We start from the raw sequence: 12,529 nt of genomic DNA on the forward strand, positions 1-12,529 counted from the left end.
AATTCAATCAAAACAAAAATAATGTATCAGTTCTACATAAAGAGTTTTAAAAGTGAAATACTATAATTAAAGTATAGTAACACTAAGTACTGAAACTTTTTTTTTTTCATTATCTATATGAAAACTGTGCTCCTTTTTTAAAGCTACACTATATAATTTTACAAGAGCTCTCTCTTGTGGACATAAAAGTTTCTGCATTGTAACCAGTTATAGTATTCACAGAACTTGTTAATATAAGTTTAGATCCTGCAAATGCATGGAAAAATAATAATCATACACAGTCCAAATAGGCAGCAGTTAATAATAATATCACTGAAGCCACAATGGATTATCTACCAATCTGTGTGTTAAACAAGAGGTTCTATACACCTTGAATCAGATGAAAGGAACCAGGGAATAACTAGTGCATCCAGATGCAAAGACAGGGAATAAGTTAACCAAATTAATGCAATAATTTGAATAGAGGGATAGATTTGTGATCACTGGAAACTGATGTATTGTGAGAACTGCTACAGCAAAAACATTCCCTGTGCTTGTCTTATGTGATCTTCTTAGCATATGCGCAACGTGTCTCAAGTGGCATGTGACCAGGACTCCTCACCAATCCTCACTGCTGTTTGAATAATTAGCTTCCCTGGCCTGGGCTGGCTACTGACGGGGAGTGTGATGTGAATGCTGATCCATGTCCCCCTCGTATATGGTGATACAACTAATCGGGTGAGACTATAGCTCAGTTTCTTTAATAAACAATACTTAGTCTATCTGCTGCAACTGACCACAAGGGAACCAATTCATAACTCTTCACCTTTAGAAAATGTCTTCAAAACCCACCTGCAAATTCATACAGGGACCATGATTATCACTTGCGATCAAACTCCTCACCTTCAATGCAGATCAAACTCGAGTCCAGCACCACAAAGGGCTTACACATGGTAATATTAAGTGTTGCCATGTCTAATTTTTAGGTGCCGAGAAAATCACTAAAACACCAATGGGACCACAAAGCCTGAGTTAGGCACAAAGGCTCCCTGTGCAATGAATGGGGAGAGGTAGGCACCTAAGAATGGGATCCACACTAGACCTGGAGCCACCTAAACTGGTGTAGCTAATTATTTTATATAATCAGTTAATTATGTTACCTATTGTTGTGGTTAATCCATATGTAATGCATGTGTATTTAATAGATGTAAACTGTAGGTATAAATGTAAGAATACATAGGATAGTATAGGATTGATAAGCATATATTATTGGTAAGAGTGTGTTAGGTATATAAGTAAGAATGGGATACGTTGTAAAACAAGGCCCACGGGACTGAGGCCTGTCAAATTTCAGCATAGCCATAATGGGCCCTAGGTCTGAACAAAGTTGACATACTAGTTGACCCAGGACTAACCCTGTACCAGTAAAGTTGCAAGATTATTGTAAAAGATGTGTTAATTAGTGATGTTTGTGAAGACATGCCACAATGTGCCCATCACTGCTGCAAGATGCTGGATTGAAACATCATGGGAAATTCTGCGATGACCGTAAGTTACCATGAGGTTTTGGTGATGTAAATGCTAATGAAGATAAGGAGTGCTAAGAGGATAGCCTATGAAAAGCCAGGAACCCCAATATTTATGGAGTGTGGAAGTCCAGATAAGGAAAAAGGGGCTTGGAAGCCTCATGCATATCCATAAGGGTTATAGATGCGAGTGTAACACAGGATAAAAAAGAGGTTCCCCAACATGAATAAGGAAGGAAGAATCCATCAGGAGGTCCTCCACAAATGACCATCTGCTGAAAGATACACCCATCTCTATGGTATCCTTGAGGTTGTGAGTATGAAATCATTGAAGCTAGACATCTTATAGTTTGTGTCTTTCTCTGTGTATGTCTCAGTAGATTTGGCTTTGTTCATCTGCTTAATTAAATTGTTAATAAAATGATGATTAATATCTTGTGAATGTTGTGTCATTGCTATTGTTCCTTGTGTGCTCCTAGAATCTCCAAACCTAATGATATTTCTAATAGTGATTCTCTCTCCCACTAATTCTAGTAATGTAGCTGTTAGGGAGTATGAACCTTTGGTACAGGTGACTGTGGTTTAAGGTACCTTTGGTAATACCAACCCATCAATATTATAAAGCAGAGGTGGCCAAAATGCAGCTCATGAGCCACAAGTGGCTCTTTTGCAGTTAAAGTGCAGCTTGCAAGAAATGCCAGTGGTGGCAATGCTGCCACCCTTATAATGTTTAGCCAAGTGGTTAAAGCACTCACCTGATATTTGGGAGACCCAGGTTTAATTCTCTCTCTGCCTTCTGGGAGAAAAGATTTGAACACTATCTCTGCAGCGACTGTCCTAACCACTGAGCTATGGGACACAGCAATGTGGAGCTTCCTTATTCTCTCCTTTTGAAGCTGTGCCAGTGTGGCTAAGCACTTAAATCGTCATTGGAATAGGGGAACTGGACCCAGGGAACTGGAACTGCTCCAACCAGTGTAACAACCAAGCTACAAAATCATTCTCACTCTCTCTCAGGCCCAATGACTGTTTCCAAAATATGACTTACCCCCCCACCCCTACAGATTTCCAAACGTATCTAAAAACTATATATTTTATAGGATCCAAGCTTGTCAAACTTGCAAAACAAAAACAAACAAAAAAAGTATTTTACATTCAGAAATCAATTGTGGTCAAATCTGTCCAATGTTTTGTCAAAGTTTCACTTAATTCAAAATATAGTTGTAGTTGCTATAAAAGCCCACATTGCAGCAGTACAAGCATATTCAGTACAATACCTAAAGATCTGTTTCCCATATTTGTCAAACAATTGTCCCTTTATAGCAGCGGTTCTCAGCTGGCGGCTTGTGACCCTCTGGGGGCTGAGAGCAGGTTTCACGGGGGCCACCAAACAAGGCTGGCATTAGTGTTGCTGGGGTGGCCCAGGGCAGAAAGCCCAAGCTGGAGCCCCACTGGGGCTGAAGCCCACGCCATTTAGCTTCACAGGCTCCACTGTGGCGTGGGGCCATGGGCAATGGCCCTCCTTGCTGCCCCGTAACACCGGCCCTGGCTTTTATATGCAGAAAACCAACTGTTGTGGCACAGCTGGGCCATGGAGTTTTTATTGCATATGGGGTTGGGGAAGTTCAAAGAAAAAGTTTGAGAAACACTGACGTATAGGAACCAAAAAATAAAACAATCTATCCCACATAGAAGCTGAAATCAAAAGTAACTCCCTCTTTAATAACGGTGCCTTTACTATGCACAGACACAGGGGGAAATAATTTTAACACCAACTGACCTCATTTTTAAGCCTTCTCTTGGACAATCACATTGAGTGTCACTGGTGGTGTGAAATGGCATTAGGTGGATGAATCTAATTTGTTCATGTAACACATACAATTTTTTTCAAGGTGTCATTGATGTTTTGTTTATTGTGAATTGGCTTTGTTGTTTCTACAGAAAAGTGACATGAAAAAGCAGGCTTAGTATAGGAGTGCTGGCAGTTGTGCCACATGACAACGACACTTGTTTTAAGGGTCCTATCACTTTCCCTCCTCAGTTCAACCCTGAATAAAGAATCCACAGAGTAAAGAACCACATAATGATTCATTACTCTGGCTAGCATACTTGCAACTCAGTTTCAGCTGTCTCATTCATTAACTTGATGACGTCTCTCAAGAGAGAAAAATAACCACAATGCACTCTAAACTTAGCTGTGACGTGACGGTTATATAACTACAGTTGGTTGAAAAAATTCTGATGGATGTTTTCCATTAGAAAATGCTGATTTTAAACAAAAAAAAATTAAAAGTTTCATTTTGGTAAGGTTGAAGCACTTACTTTTAATACTTATAATATAATTAGGGCTGTTGATTAATCACAGTTAACTCATGTGATGAACTCACAAAAATTAATCATGATTAAAAAAATTAATCACTGTTTTAATTGCACTGTTAAATAATAGAATACAAATTTAAATTTATTAAATATTTTGGAAGTCTTTCTCCATTTTCATGTATATTGTATTCTGTGTTGTAGTTGAAATCAAACTGTATATTATTTTTGCTTACAAATATTTGAACTATAAAAATGGAATAGTATTTTTCAATTAACGTCATACAAGCATTGTAATGCAATCTCTTTGTCATGAAAGTGCAACTTACAAATGTAGATTTTTTTTGGTACATGACTGCACTCAAAAACAAAACAATGTAAAACTTCAGAGCCTACAAGTCCACTCTGTCCTACTTCTTGTTCAGCCAATCGCTAAGATAAACAATTTTGTTTACATTTAAGGGAGATAATGCTGCTCGTTTCTTATTTACAATGTCACGAGAAAATGAGACCAGGCATTTGCATGGCACTTTTGTAGCCGGCATTGCAAGGTATTTATGTGCCAGATATTCATATGCCCCTTCATTCTTCGGCCATCATTCCAGAGGACATGCTTTCATGCTGATGACACTCATTAAAAAAATAAGTGTTAATTAAATTTCTGACTGAACACCTTGGGGGAGAACTGTATGTCCCCTGCTCTGTTTTACTCACATTCTGCCATATATTTCATGTTATAGCAGTCTCGGATGATGACCCAGCACATGTTGTTCATTTTAAGAACACTTCCACTGCAGATTTCACAAAACACAAAGAAGGTACCAATGTGAGATTTCTAAAGATAGCTTCCAAAATCTGAGAAGGACAAGGTGTGGAGCTTGCTTTCAGAAGTCTTAAAAAAGCAACACTCTGATGCATAAACTACAGAACCCAGACCACTAAAAAAGAAAATCAACCTTCTGTTGGTGGCATCAGACTCAGATGATGAAAATGAACATGTATCGGTATGCACTGCTTTGGATTGTTATTGAGCAGAGCCCGTCATCAGCATGGACGCATGTCTTCTGGAATGGTGATTGAAGCATGAAGGGACATGTGAATCTTTAGCACATCTGGCACGTAAATATCTTGCAACGCCGGCTACAACAGTGCCATGAAAACACCTGTTCTCACTTTCAGGTGACATTGTAAACAAGAAGCGGGTAGCATTATCTCCTGCAAATGTAAACAAACTTGTTTGTCTGAGCGATTGGCTGAACAAGAAGTAGGGCTGAGTGGACTTGCAGGCTCTAAAATTTTGGATTGTTTTATTTTTGAATGCAAGTCTTTTTGTACGTAATTTTACATTTGTAAGTTCAACTTTCATGATAAAGAAATTGCACTACAGTAGTTGTATTAGGTGAATTGAAAAATACTATTTCTTTTGTTTTTTTATAGTGCAAATACTTGTAATCAAAAATAAATATTAAGTGAGCACTTTGTATTCTGTGTTGTAACTGAAATAAGTATATTTGAAATGTAGAAAACATACAAAAATATTTAAATAAATGGTATTCTAGTATTGTTTAACAGTGTGATTAATTGTGCGATTAATCATGATCAATTGTTTTAATCGTGTGATTAATCATGCAATTAATCACAATTAATTGTTTTGATCCTGCTATTAATCAAGATAAATTTTTGTAATCGCTTGACAGCCCTAAATATAATATAATATAATATAGAAACAAAGTGCTTCAATAAGGTCATGTTGATATTTCTGAATTTGAGAATTTCATTCCAATTTGGGATGAATGGAAATTTCAAAATGGCAGAAATTCCCATGGAACAGAATTCCAAAGTTTCTACCAGCTCTAGCTAGAACCATATTTCTGTTTTTCCATGATCTGAAGAAAGTAAATTAACTACATTTTTCTCTTCTATGCTACCTCAAACCTGGCATGTCATAGCCACCATACTTTCAACAAATGAGGGCTTTGAATGACCCATCAACCCTGCACCCGAACTGGCCAGAGGGAGCATCATAGTGGATAATATTTTCTAATATTTCCAGGAGTTGCTTCAGACAGGTCAAAATAATTTTCAAAAATTTGTTTTTTAAACCTAAAAAAATACAAAGAATACAAAGTTCCTGTGTTCCTTCATTTTACTTTGAGAACAAAATCATGCTGGTCTCATAGATCTGAAATTCTCTCAGGTGCTAGAGTTTTCAGGAGTTTTTTTAAAAAGAAAAAAAAAAGTCAGACATCAAATCCAACCAAGATGCATGTACTATAATGAAATCTTTCCCTGCACTATCTTACAGTACATTTCTTCCCACATGGTGCTAACAAGCTATTTTCCACAAAGCAGTCAATAAGCAATTATTTCCAATATCTACTGTGTTTCTTCCAAATGACACAAAGTTTAGAATAAACAAACAGCTAATGCTTCCACTCTTTGATTACACTGAACTGAGAAACAGCAACCTGGGGGGACTTTTTCCATCAGTTGCCCACCCTTCTGGCCTAGAATACAATATAGTCCATAAAACATACAGAAGTGAAATAAAGTTTCACTGCTCATGCAAAGGTGGATAAGCCAGTTGTGCCAGGAAAGTGTGGTATTCAAGAACAGCAAGAATTTAAAAGGTAAGCAGGCAGGAAGGGGGACTCGACAGTGGAGTGGGAGGAAGGAAGAACGAAAGGAAAATAATACAGAGTTGAAAATGAGAGGAACAGTATAAAATGGAACAAAAGAAAAAATGAGGTTGACAGGAATACTCAAAATGAAAATGATGGCTATAGAACTCCATTAAGGGCCTTCTTATTCTATATGGTGCATTTGGAGAGTCTGTATTTAGTCCTGAGCAGAGCCCCCCCCTCCATGCCAGTCTGAACATAAGAACATATAAGAACATAAGAAAGGCCGTACCGGGTCAGACCAAAGGTCCATCTAGCCCAGTATCCTGTCTACTGACAGTGGCCAATGCCAGGTGCCCCAGAGGGAGTGAACCTAACAGTTAATGATCAAGTGATCTCTCTCCTGCCATTCATCTCCACCCTCTGACAGACAGAGGCTAGGGACACCATTCCTTACCCGTCCTGGCTAATAGCCATTAATGGACTTAACCACCATGAATTTATCCAGTTCTCTTTTAAACTCTGTTATAGTCCTAGCCTTCACAACCTCCTCAGGTAAGTAGTTCCACAAGTTGACTGTGCGCTGCGTGAAGAAGAACTTCCTTTTATTTGTTTTAAACCTGCTGCCTATTAATTTCATTTGATGACCCCTAGTTCTTGTATTATGGGAATAAGTAAATAACTTTTCCTTATCCACTTTCTCCACATCACTCATGATTTTATATACCTCTATCATATCCCCCCTTAGTCTCCTCTTTTCCAAGCTGAAGAGTCCTAGCCTCTTTAATCTCTCCTCATATGGGACCCATTCCAAACCCTTAATCATTGTAGTTGCCCTTTTCTGAACCTTTTCTAGTGCCAGTATATCTTTTTTGAGATGAGGAGACCACATCTGTACACAGTATTCGAGATGAGGGCGTACCATCGATTTATATAAGGGCAATAATATATTCTCAGTCTTATTCTCTATCCCCTTTTTAATGATTCCTAACATCCTGTTTGCTTTTTTGACCTCCTCTGCACACTGCGTGGACATTTTCAGAGAACTATCCACGATGACTCCAAGATCTTTTTCCTGATTTGTTGTAGCTAAATTAGCCCCCATCATATTATATGTATAGTTGGGGTTATTTTTTCCAATGTGCATTACTTTACATTTATCCACATTGAATTTCATTTGCCATTTTGTTGCCCAATCACTTCGTTTTGTGAGATCTTTTTGAAGTTCTTCACAGTCTGCTTTGGACTTAACTATCTTGAGCAGTTTAGTATCATCTGCAAACTTTGCCACCTCACTGTTTACCCCTTTCTCCAGATCATTTATGAATAAGTTGAATAGGATCGGTCCGAGGACTGACCCTTGGGGAACACCACTAGTTACCCCTCTCCATTCTGAGAATTTACCATTAATTCCTACCCTTTGTTCCCTGTTTTTTAACCAGTTCTCAATCCATGAAAGGACCTTCCCTTTTATCCCATGGCAGCTTAATTTACATAAGAGCCTTTGGTGAGGGACCTTGTCAAAGGCTTTCTGGAAATCTAAGTACACTATGTCCACTGGATCCCCCTTGTCCACATGTTTGTTGACCCCTTCAAAGAATTCTAATAGATTAGTAAGACACGATTTCCCTTTACAGAAACCATGTTGACTATTGCTCAACAGTTTATGTTTTTCTATGTGTCGGACAATTTTATTCTTAACTATTGTTTCGACTAATTTGCCCGGTACAGACGTTAGACTTACCGGTCTGTAATTGCCGGGATCACCTCTAGAGCCCTTTTTAAATATTGGTGTTACATTAGCTAACTTCCAGTCATTGGGTACAGAAGCTGATTTAAAGGACAGGTTACAAACCTTAGTTAACAGTTCCGCAACTTCACATTTGAGTTCTTTCAGAACTCTTGGGTGAATGCCATCTGGTCCCGGTGACTTGTTAATGTTAAGTTTATCAATTAATTCCAAAACCTCCTCTTGTGACACTTCAATCCGTGACAGTTCCACAGATTTGTCACCTATAAAAGCCAGCTCAGGTTTGGGAATCTCCCTAACATCCTCAGCCGTGAAGACTGAAGCAAAGAATCCATTTAGTTTCTCCGCAATGACTTTATCGTCTTTAAGCGCTCCTTTTGTATCTCGATCATCAAGGGGCCCCACTGGTTGTTTAGCAGGCTTTCTGCTTCTGATGTACTTAAAAAACATTTTGTTATTACCTTTGGAGTTTTTGGCTAGCCGTTCTTCAAACTCCTCTTTGGCTTTTCTTATTACATTCTTGCACTTAATTTGGCACTCAAAGGAGGCCTTCAGGGGCAGCAGCCATGGAACCAAATGGCCCTGAGCTGTAGAAAGGCCCCAAGGGCTGGTGTGGAGGCACTGAACTTTGTGCATATGATCATATACTTCCAGCACAATTCACAAGATCTCAGAATAACTACAGGTTTGGAGGTCCAAAACTCAACACAACAAAAAATCTGTGCAAGGAAACCTCACCTAATTTTCTGCCTCTCAAGCCTCCCATTAGTCTTCCCTCAGGAGGGCAGGACCTGGCCATGGACACCTTATCAATAGATGCTAGTATGTGGGGTACACATTTTCTTACTATGGTTACTATTGTAAACATCCACTAGATGTCAGTGCATGCTTGCAAAATGGCTTAAGAGTTCTAAAGATATTATGTTTCAAGTACAAATCTTGTCTATCCTTAATATACTATTGAAGTACAAAATGTCAGTATATAGCTAATGCTGCTGCTAAAAGAACAGCTTGCAAATGCAAATACCAGAGTAAGACATTCTTTGGCCTGTCTTAATTATAGATTTTTAAAAATAAAGGGCTCTGATTCTAAATTGTGCCCCACTTTATGTAGTTGTCTACCCCAGTACAAAGTGGTGTTTCACACTATCAGTTTGCTGCATTTGGTAGCTCTTTACACACCCTTTGAACTAGTGTAGATGACCTCAGAAAGTGCAGGGCAAAGAAGAATCAGAGTCTAGGACCACTTACAGTGGTATAAATCAAAAGTAGTTCCACTGAAGTCAATGAAGTTACACCAGTGTAATGCCTAAGTGAAGTAAGAGCAAAATCAGGCCCTACAATGCTTTTTGGAATTCCAGTAAGTCCCATATCCTTACGGTTTAAAATGAATTTTTGCAGGCTATTAGTCTGTAATAGGTTTTCAGATAGGAAATTTAAAACTATTTCATTGAGAAGAATGGGTTTACTGCACATGCATGCCAGTTTTTTTCACCTAAATTTTAATAAGAATTTTAACACAGCTTTAATAAACATATGCAGAGCCAGCTTGACACAATATGCTGTGAAGTCTCTTTCCAAATGTTACTCAGCTATTGTACAGTGAAAGTGTACCAAGGACTGTTGAATGTAAGGGGCATTTGATCAAGTCCATAAGGAATGATTTTTTTTAAACTGTATTATTCTTTAGGACAGTGACTGTCTCTAACTTCTTCAGGTGACCTGAAAAACAGCTCTATGTGGCTTGAAAGCTTGTGTCTCTCAGCAACAGAAATTGGTCCAATAAAAGATATTACCTCACCAATCCTGTATCTCTAATATCCTGGGACCGACATGGCTACAACTGCTTATCACAGCTAGGTACTTCGCTCCTCTAGGCTGCTGGCAGCTGCACTGAGATGTTCCATTGATCATTTGTATTGCTCTGCATGACACATCACATCATACACAAACCACTGTCTTACTGACTGCTTTCTAAGTTTTAGAACAAGACCACTTTATTTTTGTTTTGGTGCAAAGCTGACACCTTTGCTTCTCTCTCTCTCTCTCATTTCCTAAAATATGTCAATTAAGACACTGACTTTGACTGTAACCTAAGCATATACAGTTGCTTTGTATCATAGAATCATAGAATATCAGGGTTGGAAGGGACCTCAGGAGGTCATCTAGTCCAACCCCCTGCTCAAAGCAGGACCAATCCCCAAATAAATCATCCCATCCAGGACTTTGTCAAGCCTGACCTTAAAAACCTCTAAGGAAGGAGATTCCACCACCTCCCTAGGTAACCCATTCCAGTGCTTCACCATCCTCCTAGTGAAAAACTTTTTCCTAATATCCAACCTAAACCTCCCCCACTGCAACTTGAGACCATTACTCCTTGTTCTGTCATCTGCCACCACTGAGAACAGTCTAGATCCATCCTCTTTGGAACCCCCTTTCAGGTAGTTGAAAGGAGCTATCAAATCCCCCCTCATTCTTCTCTTCTGCAGACTAAACAATCCCAGTTCCCTCAGCCTGTGTATATATACAGGTATCCCTGAGCACCTTGCCTATGCCAATCTATACCTCAGTAACAGATGCAGCTATAAATATAAATATAAATAAAAGAATGTTTCTGTCACTCGAGGAGATGATGTTCCCACACCAATGGAAAAAAACCTTCTGTCAATGTAGGCTATACATTAGTTATGCTGGCGCAGCAATGGAAACCTGCTGATATAGTCTCCATACCTTAGACATACCATTAGTCAAGAAAACTGCCTATTGAAACCTGAGTAAAGATTCAGTTATGATTTTAGAAATGAGACCCATATATGTGATATTTGGTTCAGTCACAGGATATATCAGTTTCTGATGGTTAATACTAGGGCCTCCTCCACAGAAAATTTCCCTGAAGGGGTGTTGCAGGGGTGCTCATAATGCATCTTGTCCTGGGAGGTCTAGAACTAGTCAGCAGAGCTGCCAAAATGTGTGACACTGGCTGAGAATGAACTATGTCCACAGTACTCCTGGGTGCGTTGATTCAGTGTCTCTCAAACAGCCTCCACTGACCAACCCTAGGCACAAATTGAAGCTGCTCGGGTAGGGTCTTGGCAAAAATACAGTCTGTCCTCCCTTTTGGATGGATTCCCCACGGACTTAGGGGACTGTACAGGGAACAAATATAGTCTGATGAGCATAGTCTAGTGTAAACTGACAGCCATTTTATCTCATGTATCCTATTGTTTTGTTTCTTAGTATTTCAAATAGCCTCTGACTCTGCCGACTTTACTACAAGCAGTCAAAAGAAACAAGCTGTCATTCTTGGTTACACCACAACCCTCATTCTTTTCAGCATCATGTAACTGAAATCCCATGTGATCAGTGTTCTAGCCATTTTACTGTCTTCATTTATCTGCGCAAACAATTCCTAGTCTGTCTTCTCATTTTGCCCTGGAGATATAACAGTTTTTTGTATGTAACTATCTTTTACTTCAATACAGTTTGTCGCTATATTTTCCAAGAGCATTGTGCCATGCAACAATGCAGCTTTATATTTCCCTTTCATTATTGTATGAACATCTTTCTACATAGATGGACCTATCCTCCATGAATTTATCTAGTTCTTTTTTTAACCCTGTTATAGTCTTGGCCTTCACAACATCCTCTGGCAAGGAGTTCCACAGAATGACCGATGAAAAAATACTTCCTTTTGTTTCTATTAAACCTGCCACCTATTAATTTCATTTGGTGGCCCCTAGTTCTTGTGTTCTGAGAAGGAGTAAATAACACTTCCTTATTTACTTTCTCCACACCAGTAATGATTTTATAGACCTCTATCATATCCCCCCTTAGTCGTCTCTTTTCCAAGCTGAAAAGTCCCAGTCTTATTAATCTCTCCTCATATGGCAGTCGTTCCAAACCCCAAATCATTTTTGTTGCCCTTTTCTGAACCTTTTCCAAGTCCAATATATCTTTTTCGAGATGGGGTGACCACATCTGAACACAGTATTCAAGATGTGGGCATACCATGGATTTATATGGAAGCAATATGATATTTTCTGGCTTATTATCTATCCCTTTCTTAATGATTCCCAACATTCTGTTCACTTTCTTGACTGCTGCTAAACATTGAATGGATCTTTGCAGAGCCCTATCCACAATGACTCCAAGCTCTCTTTCTTGAGTGGTCATAGCTAATTTAGACGCCATCATTTTATATGTATAGTTAGGATTATGTTTTCCAATGTGCATTACTTCACATTTATCAACAGTGAATTTCATCTGCCATTTTGTTGCCCAGTCATCCAGTTATGAGAGATCCTTTTGTAGATCTTCGCAGTCTGCCTGGGACTTAA

Source organism: Terrapene carolina, unplaced genomic scaffold (genome assembly GCF_002925995.2).
Source record: "Terrapene carolina triunguis isolate 2854851 unplaced genomic scaffold, T_m_triunguis-2.0 Scaffold21, whole genome shotgun sequence".
NCBI lineage: Eukaryota > Metazoa > Chordata > Testudines > Emydidae > Terrapene > Terrapene triunguis.